This window comes from Oryctolagus cuniculus, chromosome 9 (assembly GCF_051225735.1).
Source record: "Oryctolagus cuniculus isolate XC-2025 breed Fujian yellow rabbit chromosome 9, ASM5122573v1, whole genome shotgun sequence".
NCBI lineage: Eukaryota > Metazoa > Chordata > Mammalia > Lagomorpha > Leporidae > Oryctolagus > Oryctolagus cuniculus.
The window spans coordinates 81,084,031-81,104,289 of record NC_142875.1 but is presented as its reverse complement, the minus strand read 5'-3'; the positions used below and the strand labels follow the sequence as shown (position 1 = coordinate 81,104,289).

Genomic DNA, 20,259 nt, shown 5'->3' with positions numbered 1-20,259 from the left:
AGAATAAATGACTAAATTCCTTGGCATGGAAACTAAGCCATCTATCCAATTAGTCATTTTAAAAGATGAACAAAGATTTCTGAGACTGTGGATGTAGCCTGAGAGTAGCAAATATCCTCTGCTCTCTAGGTTGACTCATGCGTTCGTCTAGCCATGCACTGCGCATGAGCAGTCACTTTCAACACCTTCTCTATTATAGCCTAAATCTAGGGCGCTATAGTGCAGACTGATTGAGCTATAGGTGTCGATTTTCCCATCTCTTCATTACTTTGCAGTGCACTCCACTCTCGGGTTGGATTCAGCACCACCTTGGGCTCTGGGCTTGGCCGTGTGACTTGCTGTACCCAGTGTGGTGATAGCAATCATAATGTTGGCAGATGCTGGGTAAATGCCTGTGAGTTTCTGCTTAATCTTTTGCTGCTCTGCAACTGCCATGAGAAAATGCCCAGACCAGTCCCCTAGAGGATAAGACATGTGCAACAGCACCAAGCTGGTCAACAGCATCCCAGATCAGCCAGAAGAGATCTGAGAGAATGCTCAGGGAGCCCAACCCAGCTCAACAGTAAGGCTTGCTCACGGGTGTGTGGGCAATGTGTAGCTAACACACCATGCTCTTCCCAGTTCATGCTTTGAAATAGCTCTCAGATTTTCCTTTGTCTTTACTTTCCTATAATTATCACCTTTATCCAGGAGCCTAGCTGTATCTATGCACTGGCAGTATTGTTTCAACTTTCACCATTCAGCAATGGAGGATTTGGAGCATGACTTTGATCGTCACTGTCTCAGGGATTTAATCTCATCTATTGTGATCTGTTCTGCCTAATGCAAATAACTTTATATTGAGACATTTCTTGTTCGAGTTCCATACTCCTTATTGGAAACTTATTTCCCCAAGACCACAAACTATTTATTGCTTACTCGAATGAGGCTGCTATCATTTTTACAAGACATTTGGTAATTTCTTGTATCTTTGTTTTTTATCATAATTCCCATGCTTAGATTCTCCATTGCTCTCTCTCAGCACCAGCCAGTTCTACTCAGGGGTATATTTTAAAGGCTTAATAGCCCCCAGTTCATTGGACCCAGCTATGGCACAAGTTAGCAAAAAGCCTGGGGCTGGTGCTGTGGCGCAGCGGGTTAACACCCTGGCGTGCAACGCTGGCATCCCATATGGGCACTGGTTCTAGTCTTGGCTGCTAGTCCAGCTCTCTGCTATGGCCTAGGAAAGCAGTAGAAGATGGCCTAAGCCCTTGGGCCCCTACACCCGCGTGGGAGACCCGGAGGAAGCTCCTGGCTCCTGGCTTCAGATCGGTGCAGCTCTGGCTGTTGCGGCCAACTGGGGAGTGAACCAGCAGATGGAAGACCTCTCTCTCTCTCTCTGCCTCTCCTCTCTCTGTGTAACTCTGCCTTTCAAATAAATAAATAAATAAATAAATCTTTAAAAAAAAAAAAAAAAACCTGTAGAACTTTAAAAAAAAAGAAAAAGAAAAGAGCCCAATTATTTGGCTTAATTGTTTGGATTGTTTTGGGCTTTTTTTGAGCACTCCAATTGATTTGATGAAATCCAGCTTGGCCACAGACATTTTGGTGATGAATAATATAATCAACCTGATCAAGTGGTTGAAAACAAATCCCAGGGCAGGCATTGTGGTGCAGTGGGTAAAGCTGCTGCTTACAATGCCAGTATCTCATATCAGAGTGGAGTAAAGGTTCCAGCTGCTCATTTCCTATCCAGCTCCCTGCTAACGCACCTGGAGAAGCAGTGGAAGACGGCCTAGTGCTTGGGCCCCTGCCATCCTTGTGGAAACCGGAATGAAGTTTTTGGCTTCTGTCTCCAGGCTGCCTTGGCCTTAGCTGTTGCAGCCATTTGGTGAGTAAACCAACGGATGGAATATTTTCTCCTCTCTTGCCCTCTCTCTCATCCTCTCTGTCTTTGTCTCTCTCTGTCAAATAAATGAAGCAATCTTAAAAAATGAATAAATCCCAAATACTCAACTTTCCAGTTTGATATTCTAGGAATCTTTTAACAACTTTTCCCCCAAAATTAAAAGGTCAAAATGTAAGCAATTGCTGTTTTTCTGAGATTTTGGAACAACTGAAAGTTATAACAATAAGGGATTGGCAAATTAATAAATAATTGTTGACTAGTGAGAGGTTGAATGAGTTGGAATATCTATGCCATCCATCTTGTGAAAAAAATGAAAACATAGCAAAATAAGCAGAGCAGGCATCATTAGCACAGAAAAACAATGTAGTAAATAAGATAATTCTCCGAACTTAAAAATTTCAGTTCCTTTTCTTGTTTTTTTTTTTTTTCTCATTAGAAAGGCAATGCATGTGCAGTATATAAAAGTCAGAAAATCAGAGAATAAAGGAATGTAAAAAAATCTCAAATTTTATTAAAAAAAAGTTTACTCAAAAGAGATAATAAATATTGACCTGTGGTACAAATCCTTTACAATCCTGTCTTATTTATATTTATTTTGTACATAATTCTGTATTTATTTTGTATATAATTCTGTAAATTATATAATACTATACATGGTTTACTTGTAGTTAGTGATACTATAATAAATTGAATGGTAATCATTTGCCACTAATAAGTAATTTGTTCCACTTGATTGTTCCTGGCTAACTTTGCTTAGTCCCTATTGCTTGGCACTGTAGGTTGTTTCAGGGAATATAAGGATGATTACTGGCACATAGTAGCTATTCAACAACTATTTGACTGACACAACTAATGAAAGGCTAATCCCACATTGTTTGATATACAGGTTATTTTCATTCAATCCAGTTGTCGATGGAGAGAGTACATAATGTGGGAATTTCAAAAATTTCATGGAAAATGGAATTAAAAGATGTTTATTTTAGTGCAAACAATATGAAGCCCATGCATAATATTTTCATAATACATTTTTCTCATGGACTTGTTGGAAACCCATTGTATGCACGGCTTTCAAAATATATTGCACCAAAATAAACTTTGCTTTGATTTGATTTTTTGAGGTACCCTTCTACACTCTCTTTTAAAAAATTTATTTATTTATTTGAAAGGCAGAATGACAGAAAGGGAGGGAGAGGGAGAGTGACAGACAGAGGGGGAGGTGGAGAGGGAGAGGGGAGATTTCATCTGCTTGGTTACTTCCCAAATGACTAGGCTGAAGTCAAGAGCCTTGAACTCCATCCCAGTCGTTTCCAGGGAACTCACGTATTTGGGTCATCGTCTGCTGCCTCCCAGGCACATTAGGAAGAACCTGGGTCAGAAGCAGAGGCAGCACTTGATCCCAAGAACTCTGATATGGAATGAGGGTGTGCCAAGAGGCAGTTTAACATTCTGTGCCACGATGCCTGGCCCTCTTCTTGATGAAGAGTCACTAATTTATGAAGATCTCTGAAGAAGCATGATATTGAACTCTTTTACTTAGTGTAGGGTTAACTATACAATCATTAAGTAAACTGAAAATGGATCTTTGCAAAAATTAAGAATGGGAATGAGAGAGGGAGGAGGAAGAAGAGGGGAGAGTGGGCGGGAGGGCGGGGAGAGTGGGACGTATCGCTATGTTCCTAAATCTGTATATTTGAAGTACATGAAACTTGTATAACTTAAATAAAACTTAAAAATAAAAATAAAAAATACTATTTGCCATTCCTTTGAATTGATCAGGTACAGTAATTTAAAAAAAAGAAGCATGGTATCTACTCTGACTGTACATGTACAGAGTGCATCGGGGAAGGAATGCCTAAATGCTTCTGGGGAAACAAAACTTTGCAAGGGAGATGGGAATTGAGGTGAATTGGAGAAAATTTTTCAGTTGAATAAATGGGGAAGATACTCCTACGAGTAAAGACGTACTTAGAGAGTGCTTCCTTGAAGAGAGAAATCTGAAACAGATGGTCGATTGTCATTTGAGACTGGTAGTCCCAGGTGAGGGGTAAGGAGACATTAATCTGGATGTAGCCGAAGAGCTGGGCTGCCAGGTATTTGATCACAGGTGTTCAAGATGTTCATGAGGAACAGGAGCAGGCCTTTGGCTTAGAAGTTGGGATGTCAGCTGGATGTTGTGGCCACTATCACAGTGCCTGTGTTTGTTGCCTGAGTCAGCTTCCTGCTAAGGCAGCCCCTGGAAGGCAGTGGTGATGGCTCAAGTGGCTGAGACCCCTGTGACTGATATCTATTGAGGATCTCTGGATTACATTCCCAGCTCCTGCCTCAGGTCAGTGCTGCCCCAGCCATTGAAGTCATTCAGGGAATGAACTGACAGATAGGAACTCTCTGTCTCTCCCTCCGTCTGTCTCGTTCTCCCTCTGTATGTCTTGTCCCCTCAAGTGAGAAAAGTATGTTCATGAAAGTGGAATTTTAAAGTGTTTATTTTGGTACATTTATGTAACAGTGCAGGGTTGCAGTTACTTTTACAAAGTCCTTTGAGCTGTAATTGCGATACTGTTCTTGAAGTTGAAGGGAAAGGATTCCAAACCAAACACATCTCTGGTAATTTCTGAAATGTTTTCATCCTGTGACTTTTTCAAAAGAGGGCACCTTTGTTTTAGCACTGAAGCAACACCTGGAAGGCTTGGAGGGCTGCTCTTCCTGGGGAGGAAGTAGCTAGGAAGAAGCTGTTCCAATGATTGGGCATGGGCTGCAATTCAGTTCTTTCACCATTGGTCAGTTTAATAAAGATTGCTTGTAGGATTAAATTAATCCTCTAATAATTATTCCATTTCAGTTTCTAAAAAATCTGAGCAATGATAATACCCAATCCTTTCAGTATTGTTCGCCCCTGGAATGTGTGTCAGTACCATCCATCTTCTCCGACTATAGAGTCACACACTCAGTAGTCTGCAGAGCATCTTCATTGAGATAACAAAAAGACAACAACAAAGGGAACTCCATCCCTTCCCTTCCCTAGCCCCTTATCCTTGGGCTTTTCCTGTGGCTTTTGGTTCATTTCCCCCTCACATGTCACACCCAATTCATCAGCAAATTCCACTGATTCAGCCTTCACCAAGAGCCTACATCTGGCCATTTCTCATACCTTCTTTGGCCCAACCCAGAGCCACTGTTTGCTTGGACCATTGCAATAGCTAGGTAACTAATCTTGCTCCTTTCTTGTTCTGCTAGAAATTTTTCTCCATATAACAGTCAGTGATCTTTAAAAATCATAAATTAAATGACATGACTACCACCCCTAATAAGCTTTTATATGCACCTGCTACATGCCAGTCACAATTCTATGTGCATTCCATAGACTTTTAATCCACATAAGGATGTGATCATATGGTACTATTGTTATTCCTGTTTTAAAGAAGAGGAGACAGAGGCACAGAAAATTAGATTAAAAATCCAAGGTCATAAAACCAATGAGGGTGCAGAATTAGAACAGTCTGGTTGAGTGCATGCTCTTAACCACTTGCCCAACACAGTGTGGAATGTGCTTCCTGTGCCTCTCCACGCCACCTGACCTGGTTTTGTTTAGCATCCTTCAACTTTTGAGTCTATCCTCAAACAATGCTTCCTCAAAAGAACTTTTGCTGTCTAAACTGCACCTGCTATCCCAATCCCTGTCACTGTCCATCCTTTCTCTGTTTTATTTTCATCTATTATCTTTCTTCCTCCCTAGAGGAAGAGGGTCATATAAAGAAACCCTTAGAAAAGTTGCCTCATGGATTGTTTATTAAATGTGAATGTATAAATGAATGAATGAGTATTGGTTCCTATTAAAAGAAAACTGACTGAATTTTTAGAAAGTAACAGATTACTCTGATCATTTCAGGGATGAACATATGTTTCAGGGAACATAACTGCCCTCTCGCCACATAAATCCTAGGTAGCTGTCTTCTGTCCCTGGCCTACAACTAAGATATTCATCCATTGTTTATCTAGTTATTGAATTTTTTTTACTTTCTTTTTTTTTTATTTGACAGATAGGGTTAGACAGTGAGAGAGAGAGAGAGAGAGAGAGAAAGAAAGGTCTTCCTTCCATTGGTTCACCCCCCAAATGGCTGCTATGGCCAGCGCTGTGCCGACCCGAAGCCAGGAGCCAGGTGCTTCCTCCTGGTCTCCCATGCGGGTGCAGGGCCCAAGCACTTGGGCCATCCTCCACTGCACTCTTGGGCCACAGCAGAGAGCTGGACAGGAAGAGGAGCAACCAGGATTAAAACCCAGCGCCCATAAGGGATGCCAGCAACGCAGGCGGAGGATTAACCTAGTGGGCCATGGTGCTGGCTCCTACTTATAGATTTTTAAAACTGATGCATATTTTAAAAAATGATTGTTTCTATTTTGTTCATTTGAAAGGCAGAGAGAGAAAGAGAGAGGCCTTTCATCCTCTGGTTCACTCCCCCAATGCCAACAACAACCAGTTCTTGGCTACGTCAAGGCCAGAAGCCCAAAACTCAATCTGGGTCTCCCATCCCATGTGTGTGGCGAAGACCCAGATACTTGAGCCATCACCTGTCACTTACCAGCGTGCACATTACCAGAAAGCTGAATCAGAAGCAGATCCAGGACTCAAACCCAGGCACTCTTGATGTGGGATGCGGCATCTTAATTGCTGTTCCAGACACCTGCTATAATGTAAATATTTGAAATAACAATTTGACAACTAGCTATATTATGTAACAAAGGTTCCAGTAGTTATAGAACATTCCCATTACCCCAGAAAGTTTTGTTGTGACTTCTTGTAGTCAGTTCTCATCTTTCATAGATGACTGATGTTCTGATCTTATCAATATAGACTACTTTTAGGTTGTTACGTAAATGGAATCATACAACTATGTGAGTGTGCACTTTGGGTCTTGGTTCTTCTGTCTTACATGATATTTCTTAGATTAGTCCATAATATTTTATGAAACAGCAGTTATTTCTTTGTACTGTTGAATACTGTTCTGTTGCATAAATAGACACACTGTTTTTTATAGAAAGCTTTTATTTAATAAATATGATTTTCATAAGTACAACTTTTGGATTATAGCTGTTCTTCCCTCCATACCTGCCCTACCACCCCCAAACCATCTCACCTGCTACTCCCTCTCCTATCCCATTCTTCATTAAGCTTCATTTTTAATTATCTTTATATGCATAAGATCAACTCTATACTAAGTAAAGATTTTAACAGTTTGCACCCACACAGACACACAAAGTACAAAGTACTGTTTGAAGACTAGTTATGCTGTTAATTCACATAGTACAACACATTAAGGACAGAGGTCCTACATGGGGAGTAAGTGCACAGTGTCTCATGTTGTTGATTTAACAATTGACTCTTTATTTATGACGTCAGTAATCACCCAAGGCTTTTGTCATGAGCTGCCAAGGCTATGGAAGCCTCTTGAGTTCACAAACTCTGATCTTATTTAGCAAGGCCATAATTAAAGTGGAAGTCCTCTCTTCCCTTCAAAGAAAGAAACCTCCTTCTTTGATGGCCCCTTCTTTCGGCTGGGATCTCACTCACAGAGATCTTTCATTTAGGTCATTTTTTGCCAGAGTGTCTTGGCTTTCCATGCCTGAAAAGCTGTCATGGCCGGGTGTTGGACATTAGTGAAAGTTTTGGGCTTTTTTTCTATTATGAGTAAAACTACTACAAGCATACTTGCATTTTTTGGTGAGTTTCTATCTTGATATTGTCCCAGTCTTCTTGTGGGCTTATTTACCTAGGTATAGAATTATAGGATTATAGGAAAGGTCTACCTTTAGCTTTATAAGAAATTGCCCAATAGCTTCTGAAAGTGGAGGAACTATTTCTGCTTCTACCAGCAATGTATGAAAGTTCTAGCTGCCCTACATTCTTGCTGGAATTTGTTGCCAGCCTTTTTAATTGTAGGCATTTTAGTGTGTGTGATTGCTCATTGTGGTTTTGATTTGCATTTCCCTGATGATGTTGATGCTGAGCTTTGTGCTTCATGGCCATTGATTAAGTTTCTCTTCTGAAGGGTTATGCAAATCTTTTGTTCATGATGGGAAGTGAGGTTATTTCCCTTTTACGGTTGATTGGTGGGGTTATTATATAGGTTGCATGTCTCTTATCTGGAATGCTTGGAGCTTAGTGATTGGATTTAAGATGTTTTTTCACATTTTTCAATAACTGGACAAACATAATGAGATATCTTGAAGTTGTGTCCCAAATCTCAACATAAAACTCATTCATATTTCATATATACCTCATATGCATAGCCTGAAGATAATTTTATACAATATTGTAGCATGCCTGTGTTTGACCATGATCCATCACATGAAGTCAGGTGTAGAATATTCCCCTGTGATATCATGTCAGTGCTCAAAAAATTTCAGATTTAGAGCATTTTGAACTTTGAATTTTCAGATTAGAGATAGCCAATCTGTATTTATTTGGATATTATTATTTAATATAACTATTTATTTATAATAAACATAATTTTCCTCTACCAAATGAATTGATTTGCCTTTTCATTTTTTTTAACTTTTGATGATCAGGTTTTAATTTTGGTGAACTTCAATTCATCATAATTTTTATGCTTGGTACTTTGTGTTCTAAAAAATCTTTTCCTACCCCACAATCAAAATGCTATTCTTTTATGTTTTGTTCTGCAAGCCTTATAGTTGTAGCACTTTGATTTGGATCTATAATATGTCTCAAATGAATTTTTATATAAGATTTAAGGTTAGAATCTTTTTTTTAGATATTTTTTCAATTGTCACAGGACCATTTGTTGAACAGATTTTCCTTTTGCCATATAATTGCACTGGTGCATTGGTTGAAAATCAGTTGGCTGAGTTTTTTTTTGAATGTTCTAATTTGCTGCTTTGACCTATTTGTCTATCCTGACAACATCACTCTTTATTGATTATTTTAGCTTTACAGTAAGACTTGGAATCAGGTAGTGTGAATGTTTCACTTTGTTCTTCCTTTTTTAAGTTATCTTAACTGTTCTGTGTCCTTTATCCTATGAATTTTATTTTATTTTTTTAATGTTTAAAAATTTTATTTGTGGCCGGTGCCATGGCTCACTAGGCTAATCCTCTGCCTGTGGCGCTGGAACTCTGGGTTCTAGTCCCAGTTGGGGCGCCAGGTTCTGTCCTGGTTGCTCCTCTTCCAGTCCAGCTCTCTGCTGTGGCCCAGGAGTGCAGTGAAGGATGGCCCAAGTCCTTGGGCCCTACACCCGCATGGGAGACCAGGAGGAAGTACATGGCTCCTGGCTTCGGATTGACGCAGGCGCCGGCCATGGCAGCCATTTGAGGGGTGAGCCAACAGAAGGAAGACTTTTCTCTCTGTCTCTCTGTCTCTCTCTCACTAACTCTGCCTGTCAAAAAAGAAAGAAAAAATTTTTATTTGTTTATTTAGAGTTAGAGTTACAAACAGAAATAGGGAGAGACAGAGAGAAAGGTCTTCCATCCACTGGTTCACTCCCCAGATGGCCAAAATAGCCAGGGCTTAGTCTATCAAAACCAGGAGCCAGGAGCTTCTTCCTGGTCGTCCACATGGGTGCAGGGGCCCAAGCATTTGGACCATTTTCCTCTGCCTTCTCAGGCCATAGAAGAGAGCTGGATCAGACATGGAAGCAGCTGGGACACAAACCATCGCCCTTATGGGACTGTGGCAACAGAGGCAGAGGCTCAGTCCACTACACCATAGCACCAGCCATATCCTATGTATTTTAAAATCAGCTTATCAGTTTCTACAGAGTTAGAAGGATTTTTGGAAGGGATAGTGTTGAGTTAATGGGCCCATTTAGGGAGAACTGATAACTTGGGGATATTGAGTCTTCCAATCTATAAAATGTTATTATCTCCTTTATGTAAATTTTCTTTAGTTTCTGTTAGCAATGTCTTATAGAAACCATTGTAGCAGTATTGTGACATTTTGTTATGTTATTCCTAATTATTTTAAAATTTTGGTGCTATTTTAGGTGGTATTGTATGCAAAATGCATTTTCCAATTGTTTGCTGCTTGTGTAGAAATACAATTGATTTTTACATATAGACATTGTTTTCTGCCAACTTGCTTAATTCACTTATTAGTTATACTGCTTTTTTCTAAAAATCTCTTGGGATTTCTACATAGAAAATCATGCTTTCTAGGAGCAACAAGCCCTCGCTGCCCTTTCCAATCATTGTGCCTTTTATTTTTTTAATTTGCTTTACTCTCCTGGTTAAGACCTCCAGTGCCATGTAAATAGAAGTTGTGAGAATGGCTAAATTTATTCTTAAGTATTTTGTTACTTTTTAATGCATTATAAATAGAATGTTTTCTTAACTGACTTTTTGGATAGTTCATTGCTGTCAAATAGAAATGCAACTGGGTTCTGTGTGTTGATCTTGTACTTTAAAATTTTGCTGAATTTGTGTCTTATCTCTGATAGTTTTTGTGGATTATTTATTTCTTCTTGCTTAATTGCTTTGGCTAGGACTTGCAACACAATGTAGAACAACAATAATGAAAGCAGGCATCCCTGTCTTGATTCATCATGATCTAAAAGGGAAGCTTTCAGTCTCACCATTGAAGGTGTTTTAGCTGTAAGTTTTTCATAATGTGCTTTATCATATTAAGGGTGTTACCATCTATTCCTAGTTTTCTGAGAGTTTTTACTAAGAAAGACTTTTGGATTTTGTCAAATGCTTTTTTGGCATTGAAATGATCATGTGGATTTTTAAAAAAAGATTTATTTTATTTATTTAAAATGGGTTTGGTGGGGGGGTGTCTTCCATCCTCTGGTTCACTCTCCAAATGGTGCAACAGCCGGAGATGAGCCAATACAAACCAGGAGCCAGGAGCTTCTTCCAGGTCTCCCACATGGGGGCAGGGGCCCAAGGACTTAGGCCATCCTCTGCTGCTTTTCCAGGAGCATTAGCAGGTAGCTGGATTAGGAGTGAAGCAGTTGGGACTGGAACTGGCGTCCATATGGGATGCTGGCACTGGAAACCAGGACTTTAACCTGCTGCACTACAGCACTGGCCCCTATGTGGGTTTTTTAAAAAGATTTATTTACAGTTTATTTGTTTATTTGAAAGGGAGATAGGGAGAGATTGGGGGAAGAGAGGCATCTTTTTAAAAATTTTTTATCAATATAAAGAGATCAGCTTTCCTGTATTTCATAGATACAATTCTAAGAAGATAACCATACTTCCATTCCTCCCTCTTTCCCTTCCTCAATACCCTACTCCTTCCTTTCTTTTCTTTGATTTTTCAAAAAATAAAATTTTAGTTTATTCTATAATCACGGGCTTAATGTACCACTAACCATAATATTCAACAACTAAAAAACAAAGTAGAAAGACCACAGTTCCACAGGAGTATAAACAAGGGCTAAAGACAACAATAAAATCTCAAGATATCTATTTCATTTTCCTTATTTCCCTTTTGATTTCTTCTATGACTCACTGTTCATTCAGGAATGTGTTATTCAGTCTCCATGTGTTTGAATAGTTTCTGAAGTTGTTAATTTCCAGCTTAATTTTATTGTAGTGATAAAAGATACATGGTATGATTTCAATTTTTTTTTTAAAAGTTGTTGAGACTTGTTTTATGGCTTAGCATATGGTCTATCTTAGAGAAAGTTCCATGCACTGATGAAAAGAATATGTATTCTGCAGCTGTGGGATGAAATGTTCTGTAGGTATCAATTTGGACATTATGGTAGATTAGCCCTGTGTTTCTTTGTTGATTTTGTCTAGTTGATCTGTCCACTGATGAAAGTGGGGTGTTGAAGTCCCCTTTATTATTGTATTGGAGCCCATGTTTCCCTTTAGACCTATTAACATTTGTTTTAAACAGCCATGCATTCTGGCATTGGGTGCATAAACATTTACTGTAGTCATAACTTCTTGTTGAATTGATTCCTTGACCATTACGTAATGACTACTTTGTCTCTTTTAACAGTTTTTGTGTTAAAGTCTATTTTTTTGATATTGGGATGGCTACTCCAGCTCATTTTTGCTTCTCATTAGCCGAGAATATCCTTTTCCATTCTAGCTCATTTTTGCTTCTCATTAGCCGAGAATATCCTTTTCCATTCTTTCACTTTCAGTCTGCATGCATCTTTGTTGGTGAGGTGCATTTCTTGTAGGCATCAAATAGATGTGTCCTGTTTTTAATCCATTCAGCCAGACTGTGTCTTTTAATTGGAGAGTTTAGGCCATTTACATATGAGGTTATTATTGATAAGTAATGACTTATTCCTACAATTTTTCCAAAAATATTCCTATCGTTTGCTTTGGATTTCCTTTGTACTTTTACTAGGAGATTTTCTGCCTTCACATTCTTTCATGATAACTATCTTTCTATGTTTCTCTGTGTAGCACATCTTTAAGTATTGTTTGTAAGGCTGGATGTGTGGTGACAAATTCTTTCAGTTTCAGTTTGCTTTGGAGGATCTTTATTTCATCTTTTTTTTTTTTTAATAGATGAGAGCTTTATTATGCACAGTATTCTGGGTTGACAGTTTTTTTCTTTCAGGACTTGGACTATATCTTTCCATTCTCTCCTAGCCTAATGGGTTTCTGACAAGAAATCAGCTGTGAGTCTAATTGAAAATCCTCTGAAGTTAATCTGGCATTTCTCTTGTGCACATTTTAGCATCTTTATGTTTTACTGTTGAAACTTTGACTATAATGTGTCATGGTGAAGATTGTTTCTGGTAATGTCTATTACAAGTTCTATATGCTTCCTGTACTTGGATGTCCCTGTCTTTCTCCAAATTAGGGAAGCTGTTTGCTATTGTTTCACTGAATTGGCCTTCTATTCCATTCTCTCTCAGGAACTCCTAAGACAAAGCATGTTTGGTCATTTGATAGTATCTGATAAATCTCAAACACTATTTTTAGTTTTTCTATTTTTTTCTTTTCTTTTCTTTTTTTTTTTTTTTTTTGTCTGACTGTTTCCAAGGATTTGTCTTCTACCTTGGATATTCTTTCTTCTGCTTCACAATGTCCTCATTAAGGCTTTCCTCTGTTTTCTATTTGACATATTGACTTCTTCTTTTCTAATATTTCAGTTTGATTTCTCTTCAATATCCCTTTCCCAGCAGAATTCCATCCTTGTTGTGTATGGATTTCTTATGTATTTCCATGTATTTGCTTCTGGGTTTTTGAGTAATCTTATGATCATTCTTTTGAATTCCTTTTCATCAATCTATCCTCACATTCTAATATTAAAGTGATGTTATATCACTTTTGTGGCATCTTATTGTCTTCCTTATTCATGTTTCTTGTGTTTCTACATTTATTTTTAGGCATTTATGGAAACACTCATTGGTTTTATCCTCTGTTGACTTTTATCTTTGAAATATTCCTCTGTAGCTTAGTGGAGTATCTGCTCCTTCCATGGATATCCACAGGTATATGCTAGGTGGGGCCAGGAAGCTCAAGCCAGTCCTTGAGGATGGAGCAAGAGTCCAGGGTAACACCCAAGTTGGGCATGGTAGATCTCCTCTATTGGCATGGGGTGGGGGTGTATTGATCACACCTGTGTGATAATAGCAACAGCCCCTCTCTGCCAAGGTGAAGCAACTACCCAGGGTGAGAGCACAGTGCCTGGGCACCTCACCCAATGGAGGATCTGTGTGCTCCTCAGTGCGAGCAGGGAATCCTGAGCCTCTGAAGCCAGACAAGCAAGTGCCCAAAGACCAAGGCACACCCTATCGAATGCCCATCGTCCAATCACAGAGTTGCCACATTCACAGGGTCCAATTCTCTCATGGTTGCAGGGAGCAGGACATCCACTCTAGCACCACAAGTCTCCTCAGTCCATAGAAAGAGCTGTGGTGTTCCTAGAACCAGCTGCCTACCTGATAGGGGTTGGTCAATGCTCCACCTGGGCAAGTCAAGTCTGGGTACCTCAATAAAGTGTTTCACTGGCCTAAGTGGGCTCTCTGCCCCACACCAGCCCTCCAGGCCAGACTCAAAAGTCAGTGGGGGCCATGAATTTATCCTTCTAATCGAGTTCTCCAGTCATGCAGGCATCTGCTGGTTTACTCCCCAAATGGCCACAACAGCCAGATCTGGGCCCAGCTGAAGCACAGAGACAGGAACTCAATCCTGATCTCCCATATGGGTGGCACAGTAGCAGGAAGCTGCATCAGAAGCTCAGTAGCCATGACTCAAACTCTTGAATCAGCATTCCCATAAGGGGTGTTGGCACTGAAGGTAGCCACTTAACCTGCTGTGCCAGTGCTGACACCAATCATGTGGGTTTGCCCCCTCATTCTGTTAATGTGATGTATTTATATCGATTAATTTTCATATATTGAACTGCCATTATATTCCTTGATAATGCTATACAATCTTTTCAATATGGTTCTGGATTTGTTTTTTTTTTTTTTTTAAAGTATTTTTCTAAGGTTTTTTATGTATATGTTCACAAGGGTTGTTGATCTATAACTATTTTTTTCTTTTGATGTCTTTATCTGGCTTTGTTTTCAAGATAATGCTGGCCTCAGAGAATAAGTTAGTAAATGTTCCTTCCTTGCCTAATTGGAAGGGCTTGAGAATAGTCTTAATTCTTTAAATATTTGATACACTTCACTATTATAGCCATTGATCCTAGGCTTTGCTGAGTTGGGAGGTTTTGGATTACTGACTTGGTCTCTCATCTATCTGTTCAAATTTTTTGTTTCCTCTTGAGCCACTTTTGGTAGTTAGTATGCATCTATGAATGTGTCCATTTCATCTATATTACCTAATTTGTTGATATCAATTAGTCATATTATTTTCTTGTAATTCTTATTGCAGAAATAAATATACTGAAAAGGTCAGTAGTGATGTCTCCACTTTCAATTCTGATTTTATTAATTTGTCAATTTGGTTGATCTTTTCAAAGAACCAACTTTTGATTGTTATTTTTCTGCTGTCTGTTTTGTTTATATACACTCTAATCATTATTGGTTCCTTTATTCTGCGTGCTGTGTATTTAGTTTACTCTTCTTTTTCTATTTTCTTAAGATAGAAGTCTGTTATTGATTTCAGATATTTCTTGATTTTTAATGTAGGCATTTATAGCTATAAAATTTCCTCTGACCATTGCTTTTTTACTGCACCCTATAAGTTTTAGTATGCTATATATTTAGGTTTTTTTTACTTATTTTTAAAATACATCTCAACATTTCTTTAATCCTTTGTGACTTCTTTGACCTATTGGTTGCTCAAGAGTATATAATGTCTACTTTACATATACCTGTGAATTTTCCAATTTTCCTTTTGTTGTTGATGTCTAGCTTCATTTAATTGTAGTGATAAAAAATAGTTTTTAAGACCTCAATCTTTAAAAAAATTATTAAGACTTGTTTTTGGCCTAACATGATCTATCCCAGAGAGTGTCTACATGCACTTGAGAAAAACATGTATTTTGCTTTAGTTCAATGGAATGTACTATGTATGTGTTAGCTCTTATTTATAGTAATGTTAAAGAATTTTATTTCCTTATTGATCATCTGTCTATATTTTCTGTAGATTATTGAAAGTAGAGTACTGAAGTTTTCAACAATTATTATTGAATGGTGGATTTTTTTCTTCCAATTCTGTCAGGTTTTGTGTCAGATATTTTGGGGTTCTTTGTGTTCATAATTGTTATATTGTCTTTATGGGCTGGTGCTTTCACCGAATTTTGAATGTCCTTCTTTGTTTCTTATAATAATTTTTGACGTAAATTATATTTTGTCTGATATTAGTATGGTCATCTCATCTCTCTTGTTGCATTATCTTTTTATATTGCTGAGTTTGATTTCCTAATATTTTAAGCATTTTTGCATCAGTATTCCACAGATAATGGCTTTTAATTTTCTTGTAATAGTTTTGTCAGATTTTAAAATCAGGCTTAGTTACATTTACCTCAGAAATTGAGTTGGGAGTGTTTTCATCTCCATTCTCTAACACAGCTTTTGTGGAACTTGTATTTTATATTTTCCTTAAACATATGATAGAACTCACAAAGTAGAATGATCAGGGTTTAGAATTGTTTGTGTTAGAATTTTAATGATGAATTTAATTTCTTTATTTGATATAGATCAATTAAAAGTTTCTGTATGTTCTTGTGTCAGATTTAACAACTTATATTTTTAAAGGAACTTGTGCATTTTATATAAGTGGTCAATTTTTTGGCATAAAGTTTTTGTAATATTTTATTTTTTTGCAACCATAATTCTTGTTTTATTTCTTACAGTTTTACTTATATTTTCAAATTTTTCTTAATTTACAGTAAGAATAGGTCAACTCTATTAATATTCTCAAGCAAATAACTTTTACCTTTGTTAAATTTCTCTGTTATTCATTTTCTATTTCATAGCTATTAGCTTTTAATTCCATTGTTCCCATGATTCTCATTATTTTGGATTAAAATTGCTCTTTTTAAACCTAATTGCTAAAGGTGGAACTTTAGATCTCTGGTTATTAGATAGCTTTCATTTTCTAATATTAGTGTGTAAAATCACAAATTTCCTTTTTTAATTCTAACTGTATCTTACAAATTTTAATTCATTTTTTATCATTCAGTTTGAAATGTTTCCTAATTCTACTTTAAATTTTTTTTTCTTTCAGTTATAGATTGCTTAGAAATGTGTATTTAATTTCCAAATATGTGATGGATTTTCTAGTTGATGCTTTGTAATTTAATTTCATCTGGTTACAGTTTCTTTCTAAGTTTCAATGTGTTGCTTAATTCTTGAAATCTGTCTTATGGCCCAGCGTGTGATTTATAGTCATGATCATTCTGAAAGTATACATGAGTACTCTTCCAAATATTTAGTGTTGACCTAATGCTGTCAAGTTGAATGATCATATTATTTAGAGAGTCCATAAATTACTGATTTTGTTTTGCTAATCAGTTAGAGGGGAGTTAAAAATCTGCAACAATAATTGTCAATTTTTAGAAAATTCTGTGAATTTTAAAAACGGATTCATTTGTGTATTTGAAAGAGTGACAGAGACAAAGAGAGAAAAAATCTTTCATCTGCTGGTTCATGCTCCAAATGGCCACAACAACTGGAACTGGGCCAAGCTGAAGCTGTTGCAGGAAGTCAAATAGTTGAGCCATGATCTGCTACTTCCTAGGCACATTAGCATGGAGTTGTACTGTCAGAGGAGTCATTAGGACCCCAACCACAACCCCCATGGCTCTCAGCTCCCACCTCTATGGATTTTTGCTATATGCATTTTGAAGTTCTAGTAGCATCACCTTTAGAATCTGTGTTTTAAATGAATTGTGTGTGTTTTAAATGAATTGATCCTCTCATCGTTATGGAATACCTATTTTAATATGTGGGAATACTTTTTTCTTGAAGTCTATTTTTTTATTCATATAGCCATGCCAGCTTTTATTTTATTTATTTCATTTTTTAAAATTTGAAATCCAGATAGACAGTTTGAGAGGGGGAGAGAAACAGAAACAGAAAGATCTTCCATCTACTTGTTCACTCCCCAGACGTCTGCAGTAGCCAATGTCAGGATCCCAGAAGTGAACTCAGAGCTCCCATGGAGGTGGCAGAGACCTAAGTACTTGGGCCATCATCTGCTATGTCCTGAGGTGTGTATTAGCAGGAAGCTGCAATGAGGAGCAGGGCCAGGACTTGAACCCAGGCACTTTGACATGGGCTGTGGGAAGCCCAAGTGGCATCTTAACCGTTGTCTCAAACACCTGTTAAACCCATGCCCATTTTTTAATGCTTACTGTTTACATGGTATATCTTTCCACCCTTTTTCTTTTGTCTAAGGCTTTATGTTTATAGTATATTTTTATACATAGAATGTAGTTGGAGTTTACTTTTTCAAAATCTACTTTGATAGCATCTGTCTTGGACTTGGAACATTTACTGTATGTTTATTTGAGTGTTTATTGATGCAATTAGGTTTATGTATACCATCTGATATTTGCTTTCTATTTGTCCCATCTAGTTTTTTTTTTTTTTTAAGATTTATTTATTTTACTTGAAAGAGTTTCACAGAGAGAGGAGAGGCAGAGAGAGAGAGAGAGGTCTTCCATCTGCTGGTTCACTTCCCAATAAGCCGCAATGGCCAGAACTGCGCCGATCCGAAGCCAGGAGCCAGGAGTTTCTTCCGGGTCTCCCACACGGGTGCAACAGCCCAAGGACTTGGACCATCGCTGTTATTTTCCATTTGTTCATTTTATCTATCTTTTCCTTGAAATCTTTTTTTTTTTTTTTTTTTTTTTTTTTTTGACAGGCAGAGTGGACAGTGAGAGAGAGAGACAGAGAGAAAGGTCTTCCTTTTGCCGTTGGTTCACCCTCCAATGGCCGCCGCGGCCGGCGCGCTGCGGCCGGCGCACCGCGCTGATCCGATGGCAGGAGCCAGGAGCCAGGTGCTTTTCCTGGTCTCCCATGGGGTGCAGGGCCCAAGCACCTGGGCCATCCTCCACTGCACTCCCGGGCCACAGCAGAGGGCTGGCCTGGAAGAGGGGCAACCGGGACAGAATCCGGCGCCCCGACCGGGACTAGAACCCGGTGTGCCAGCGCCGCTAGGCGGAGGATTAGCCTAGTGAGCCGCGGCGCCGGCCTTCCTTGAAATCTTTAAACATTTCTTTAAAGATTTATTTTGGGAGTGGGGGGAAGCCACAACAATGCAAAAGTTGCACTTTGTAAATTCACATTTATTAAATAAAAAAATAAAGATTTATTTTATTTATACCAAAGGCATAGAGGGAGAGATATATAGAGAGATCTTCCTTCTACTGGCTCACTCCCCAAATGGCTGCAACAGCCAGTGCTGGGCCAGACCAAAGCCAGGAGCCAGGAGCTTCTTCAGGATCTCTCATGCAGGTGCAGGGGCCCAAGCACTTGGACCATCTTCTACTGCTTTCCCAGGCCATAGCAGAGAGCTGGATCAGGAGAGGAGCAGCTGCGACGCAAACCAGTACCCATATGGGATGCTGGCACTGCAGGCAGCGGCTTTTCCCATTACGCCACAGCGCCAGCCCCAACTTTATTTTTTCTTGAGATTTCATTTTCCCATTCTTTTCACTTGTCTAGTTTATTATTACTATTATTATTATTATGTTCCAGACACTATGAATCACACATGATATAATCTGGCTAGTGTCTTCTTTTAGAGAGTGGTGTTTTGTTCTGCCAGGGAGTCCTGTTCCAAGGGGACTCACTTGATCATGTCAGGCTTGCCTTTCGCTTTCATTTCAGTTCTAATTCACTTCAGGTCAATTTCAGTTCTGTCCTTACTCCTCAGGTATGCTTTGTCTGAGTTCCAGCTTCATGCCTGAAGTGCTCAGCCGCGCTTCTCCACGGGGAATTTCAGTGCTCTGCGGTCCTGCGCCACCTTTGGTACTCAGCTCTCAGACATGGAGCCGCTTCTTTTTGCTAAACCTCCCAGAATCTTCTGGGGCGGGATGTTAACTTGCTTCCACAGCCGTCCCCTCGGGCTTCACCCTTCTCCAGGTGGTGGGACTGCTATTGAATTGCTTTGGTTTCATTTCCCTCCCCCAGGTCTGGAATAGGACCCAAGGCAGAAAGCTGGAGTGGACTCAGGCTCACTGCCGGCATTACCCTTCATTCCCCGCTGATGTGAAACTTTGTGTTGGATTCTGTGAAAGATACAAATAGGTAACTGACAATGAGCTTACAAATTAGAGAGAAAATGTTTAGATGCGCTATGAGATTAAGAGTATTTTCCTGGATTTCAGAAATTTGAGGACACTAGCTGATTGGTGGAAAGAAAGACCACATTTTTCCTAGATATTTCAGACACCATATTTCAAACTCTAAACCGAGGGTGGTAAGGAAGCAAGAGGAACATCACATACCAGAGTGATTTATACCCCAATTGGATCATTAAGACGTTGTGAGACGATGCAGTATCATTCTCAGAGGCCTTTCATGTCAAATTCCCTCTCTTTTATTTTCAAAACATGTGCCTGGATGCTGTCCTTCAGGGATTTGGAAATGAACTAGAGCCAGTATCATATGAGACTTTTTCTGTTTCAGCTCAGAAAAATGCTGCATCTGTCCCAGACCTTTCAATCTGGTTTGATCTTCCTGCCAGCCTTCATTCCTCCCTATCTGTTGTAGAATGCTTGCTCTGTCCCAGACACTCTGCTGGAATCTGAGTACAGAGCGATGAATGACCCAGTCCATGTCCAGAGTGCCTGCAACCCAGAGCCTCACAAAAGTGCAGCAGAATATGGTTAAGATCTTCGATAGAGGTCAGCTGCAAACACACACACAGTGAACGTTTAGCTAAGGCTGAGGAGAGAAGATGCCAGGAAAGGCCTCCTGGAGGTGGTGTATCTGAGCTGAGTTTGGAAATGTGGGTGAAAGTGGATGCAATGGGCA

At 38.9% G+C, this 20,259-nt stretch overlaps 1 protein-coding gene across 6 annotated transcripts in view; it reads left to right on the top strand.

Annotated features, from left to right (window-relative positions):
• The window catches only part of KL (klotho), a 68,353-nt gene that overhangs the window by 31,176 nt on the left and 16,918 nt on the right, over nt 1-20,259 (top strand). The window contains exon 1 of one of the 6 annotated variants that reach the window (XM_089304237.1): nt 3,980-4,214. The exons of the other annotated variants lie outside the window; for them this stretch is intronic. The gene's annotated coding sequence lies outside the window, so the exon portion shown is untranslated. Of the gene's footprint in view, nt 1-3,979; nt 4,215-20,259 lie in introns of those variants that run through there. 6 annotated transcript variants of the gene reach the window in all.